We start from the raw sequence: 6,000 nt of genomic DNA, 5'->3' as shown, positions 1-6,000 counted from the left end.
GCGCATACTTTGAATAAAATATTTGTTATCATTCTCTTGAAATAAATGTGTTTTTTTCTTGAAAAAATACCGGTTTCATATGTATACACCTGGTATATCACAATTCATTTAAGCTTTAATTGGACACTTTAAAAACTAACCACTCTGACTGTAAGCCCTTGAGTTAAAATGTTTGGAGAATAAATGTGCCCCAAATCCAACAAAAATTAGTTTTAATAATACATTAAACTTACTTTTAAAATTCAGAAAGCCCGCTAAGACCATAAGCTGTATTTCAGGGAAAACCTTGATATCTTCTCAATGGATAAAATAATGGAGAACAGAAATCTAATTTTTGAAAAAGCTCTGGATCGAACTGACCCGAAAATGGCTTCTAGATATACTAACTATTTCATTTCTCACCTAAAAAATTATCTTCTTATTCTTTAGAATAAACAAAGTTAAGCGAAAAATAATGCTGATGTCATTCTATAACATGTTAGTGTTTCTTTGAGCTATTATAACTCATACTGAAAATGTTGGCATTTATTAAATCTTTTGCGCATATAGATTAGTAATAAGTCTAGGTAATAAGAAAATTTATTTAATTAAGAATTATCAAGAATAATAAAAAATCTTAAGAGGAAACTTTAGGAAACTACAATTTTAACTGTAAGATTTTAAATAAACTTGTTCGATAACGTAAATATTCCATATTTATTCTAGTTATTAGTTTTAATAATACATTACACTTATGTTTAAAATCCAGAAGGCAACAAAACAGTTAAATTTTTAACCAATATATGTCTTCGGCTTTATTTATTTTAAGACTTGTTTCAGCCAACTCATGCTCTGATAATTGTTACTTTATAATAAAAATGAATTAATTTTGAAACATTTTAATTTAAAGAAACAAAATTAAAAAAATATTCAATCTGATGATTATATCGTCTGGATTTCAAAAAGTTGGAACCAAACATCTCGAAGGGAGTGGAATATTAGAGATCTTCTTATTAAATTCTATTTCACTATGACCCGAAAAACACCTAACAAAGTATATAGCAATTACAACAAGAATAATTGGAGATTTTTTGACATTTCGAAAAAATATTTTTGCAAGACAGTTTTTTTATTGATACAACGAATTTTATTTCTCAACGAATTCTCCTGCAAAAAAAGAAAAAAAAAGAAAAGATAATGCGTATAGACCAAAAATTAAAGGAAAAAAAATTAAAGCCACTTTAAAATATTTTAGTGACTAAAACGATTTAAAGCCTATCAAATATTGTCCTAATACTATTTATATAATTATATTATGGAAATCTTTCACATCGTCAAGAATAATAACAATGTTAACTTGAAATCTGATATTGACGGTATAAGCAGCATTTTACCAACTACTATATAAACCAGTATAATTTTATATATAAAGGTAAATCTCGAAAATTTATTTTGCAATCTCATAGGTTATGTTTAATAAGATTTTAGTCTTGAAAAGGACAACCGAAGCATAGTCGAAATACATGAATTTTTAAACGCGGAATATGAATTCTCAATAAGAAGTGTGACGAAAAAGATACTATCTTAACAGGGTATTTTGTTTATGAACAAGGTTTTTGATGACAAAAAAATAATAGGAAAGAATGTTAATGTTCTGCAGAGCCAGATAGATTTTCTACCTCATAACAGAATTTTCCTGCATAAAAGAAGAATTTACTACAAAAGAATTAAGCTGTAAATAAATTAGTTGAATTTTTTATCCAAAATATAAGTTTAGTATCAAAATAAAATAGGTAAATTTTGGGTTAAAAAAAAAATAAATTAACAAAATTATCCAGTTGAATTCAACGAAAAAAGAGCAGCTTTTAAAAAGATAGATGTATTCCCAACTAGGAAAATGAAGTTTCAAAAAACAAAATAAATTTGAACCCAAAAACAGGAATTTTTACAGAGGACATGATTTTTTTACATAATAGTCTGATTTTCAACTAATATAGCCAAAAAATTAGAAAAGGATTGGAGTAGTTACATTTTTAGATAAAAAAATTCATTTAAAACAAACAGTTAATTTTCGCACAAGAACATGAATTTTTGATTAAGATGATAAATCAAACAAAAAAAATATTATGAAAAATTAATTATCTGAAGTTTCAAAACAAAAAGATTGAATTTTTTAAACAAAAACATCGTTCTTCATACGAATAATTAACTTTTTTACTGAAATAATTAAATTATCAAAACAAAAAATGGACTTGGAAACAATTAGATACATTTTTTCCTTGAAAGAGATGAATTTTTAACAAAATAGACAAATTTATTTTGACAAATATTTTTAAATAATCTAAAAATTCCATACAAAAAAAATTCTTCACGAGAAATGTGCATTCAATCCACGCAAATTAAGACATATCTAGTCTTCGTCAATTATCGACGTTTTGAGAAATTCCAAATAGTGTTGCCAAACTGCCAATGATTGATGCAACATGAGGAATAAAAAAAATAAATGAGAAAACTTGTACTTTTTCGCAGTCTTTTTGAATAGTTCCAAATGTAGATCCATAAATTAAGATAGCACACGTTCAATTTATGATAAAGTTTATCGAAAAAATATAGAAGCGCGATCCCCTCGAAAAAGCAAGATTCTTTCAAATAACCATGTCTTTTCCTGATTTCCATATTTCCACCAACTTCTAGGTTTTCCCTGACCTACAGCAATCCTGGAAACAAATTGAAAATTATTAGATGTTACCTAAAATTTAGTTTTTATGTATAACCTATTCCGAATTTCTCTGACGATTAATTTATTGAATTACTAAAATTAACCCTTTCTCTCTGAGACTTTTACAAAATTAAGGAATTTTCATATTTATGGGTACATGCAAAATAAAAAAGGGATAAGTGCATACGTAGAAAATGGGGTCTTCAAAGGCGGATATGAAATATGGTCAAGAGTAAATAGTGAATCATGTGGTAGTCAAGTAGTAAGTTTGATTGTGAATGAAAGAGCAACGCAGCATCTCGGAGATCATGATTTTGTATCTCCCAGATTGCTATGGGTTCGAATGAAAGTAATAATCAGAAGATTATTCATCATATCGTGCTGCGGTGCAACTGATAGTGATCCAAAAAAAGTAAAATACACCTTTTGGGACACTGTAAATGGGGCAACACTTTTTTTCGATCATGTTGAAAGAATAATTCCAATAAGAGATATGAATGAAATGGTGGAAACCAAAATCACGATACATAAAGGGTACTAGGTAATTTTGGGGATCCAAGAAAAAATTACAACGGACACAGATTGGTTTTTTTCTAATTAGGAAATGTTTTGTTTTATTACAGATACTTGGTTTAGTCATAAAATAATGCACATGTACGCTTGCCGTAAAGTAAATAGCCACAGTATAATCGACTTTGTTCTTGTAGACAAAAGACTAAAATAAGTATTGGATAAAAAAAATCAAAAACTTAAGATTTTGGTAAAAAAAATCAGTTTTCCACACAAAAAAATTTCAACAAAATAAACCAGAAACGTGTTTTAGTAACCCGCGGTTTAGTAATTTCTAGAACTGCGAGCTCATGCAATGTCTTAGGGGCAGGTTGAGAGATGGTTGCGAATTAGAAACAGTTCAGGCGGCCCCGGCTGTTTACGTTTCAATTCCGCTCATTTAGTAATAAAGTCAGTACAAGGAAACCCCTGAAACTATTACTAAACCGAGAGTTGGGTGCAGTTAAATGTTTACCCACAAAGATGAATTTTTATCCAAAAAAGGGAGTTATCATTAAATTTGTTTAATGCTTAACCTAATAGTATGATTTTCTAATACACCGTTTAAATTTTAAGCCAAAAGGACGAGTTTTCTGCAAAATAATTAAATTTTGAACGACAAAGGTTTTTTTTTTATAAAATACGGTGAAAGTCTAAGATAGGGCCCCCTGATATGGTTCTTCCGAGAACTGATGCCTCACCGCTGGTATAAGTAGCAAAAGCTGCGTGACCTGCCTTTGTAAATACGTCATGACCTTCCAACAGTTCACGTGAAGCCGAAGGCACTAGCGAATAAGCACGATGGCGAGCTCAGGTCGGGCAGCAGTGGGACTCCGATGCTTTAAGCCAACTGAAGCCGACGGGACTGACACACTAATCGCATTATTTTGTTCAATCGAATCAACCTGTCTTTGACTCCGAGAACAGCGCCATTTGACACGTAAATATATATTGCGAAGTAGTATCTCGAAGATATTGAGTCTATGTTCTTCAAAAAGAACAATGAATTTCATATAAGTTTAAGTAGTTCCAAATGTTGGTTTATCAATTAATATGGTATACATTAAATTTAAAATCAACTTTCTCGAAAAAGTATATCGTCTAAGGTACCATGTTAAGCACGTGAGCTGTTCCAGAAAACGAATGATCTTCCCCTGTGTTCGACATGCGTCGTAAGAGTGAGCTATATGCCTTGTGAGGTCCTCCTGGCATCGCTATGTATATGTGATTAGTGGCTGGAAAGTTGCCTGGGCGATCTTCTTGTGCACAATGATGTTGATGTGCATTCACATCGTACGGTTCAAACTTGTCACCTGAATAAAATTCGCCATTTCCTATATTTACATGAGCGTTCTTTGGAATATGATTATCACGTTCGTGTTGAAAAATCCCAAGTTGTAGTAAGTTGGCAGCTGTAGTAAAATGTCGGGTTTCTATATATATATCAACCTCATATATCGCAGGGTATACATGGTGATGTGACATATAGACAGGTATGTCTGGTGGGTTTCGTTGCCAAAGACGACGTGCAACTAAAATACAGTGATCTTGCATTGTCACTATGACGAATCCTTCAGGCAAATGGTGTCCAGGTAAAGCGGGTTGTCCAGGCAAAATGGGTTGTCCGGGTAAATTGATTTCTCCAGGCAAATGGTGTTGCCCAGGTAAATTGGGTTGTCCATCTACACCTAATTTTAAAAAAAATTAACATTTATAAAGTTTTTCTACAATAGGAACGTATTCATGAAACTGAAGAAGATGGTTTCGGTCGGTTTTCATCAAATATTTACGTTTTGAGACTTCCTGAGTCAGCAAAAACGACTTTCACGAATGTGTCTGTCTGTAGTCTATAGTTCACATAAGCAAGCTAACTTGTGAAAAAATGATCAGATTGTGTTGAGCTTTGCAAACTTTTGCAAAAGCTGAATGGAATATTAGCGATAAAAATTTAAGAACTTGCAACATTTTAAAAATATTTGACACCATTTTTTCCAAGTGTTAAAAATTGTATGTGCTGCAATTTGTATTACTCGGAAAGTTTAACAATCTATCTGAAATAAAGCACAACACGAAAAAACAGTTGAAAGAAGAAGAACGTCGCTTTTTGGAACTCCTACCAGAGTGTCATAACAACTTTTTAGATTTTTTTGAAAAGTCGAAAATTCAAATTTCATGTCCATAAAACATAATAAAAAATAGAAATTTCCATTTTAAACTCAAACTATGCTAGATAAGAAGAAAGATGATTGTACAAAAATTATTCACTCCAAAAGGATCGAACAATTTGTTATCAATTAATAATTCTATCCATTTAACGTTTTTTATATTGCAAGTAATTTCTTTAACTTGAATTATAAATAGGCACGGCAATTTGTCATCATGATAATATAAATTAATCAAACCTCGGAGATATAAAAACAGTCTGATTTTCTGAAATTTCTTTAAAAACTTTGAGTAAACATTAATATACTGAATTGTTGCATATAATACCTTGCTTTTACAACTACGAAATAGAAGTAGAAATTAGTCATCACAAATTTATTATTTCTGATACAATGTTATCTCTAACAAAGGCTCGAATGTTGATTTTATCTTAACATTCTGCTTCTTTTCGGAAGATTTCATAATGCTCTGTTAAAAGCAAATATTCATTATATGGAATGCGTCATCTCCTAGTATGTACTTAAAAAAAATTTTATGTCCCATGAATTCTTTGGTCATATTTTCATTACGGGCTTAATTATTAACAATAA

Source organism: Belonocnema kinseyi, chromosome 3 (assembly GCF_010883055.1).
Source record: "Belonocnema kinseyi isolate 2016_QV_RU_SX_M_011 chromosome 3, B_treatae_v1, whole genome shotgun sequence".
NCBI lineage: Eukaryota > Metazoa > Arthropoda > Insecta > Hymenoptera > Cynipidae > Belonocnema > Belonocnema kinseyi.
Note: the sequence above shows the minus strand (reverse complement) of the source record.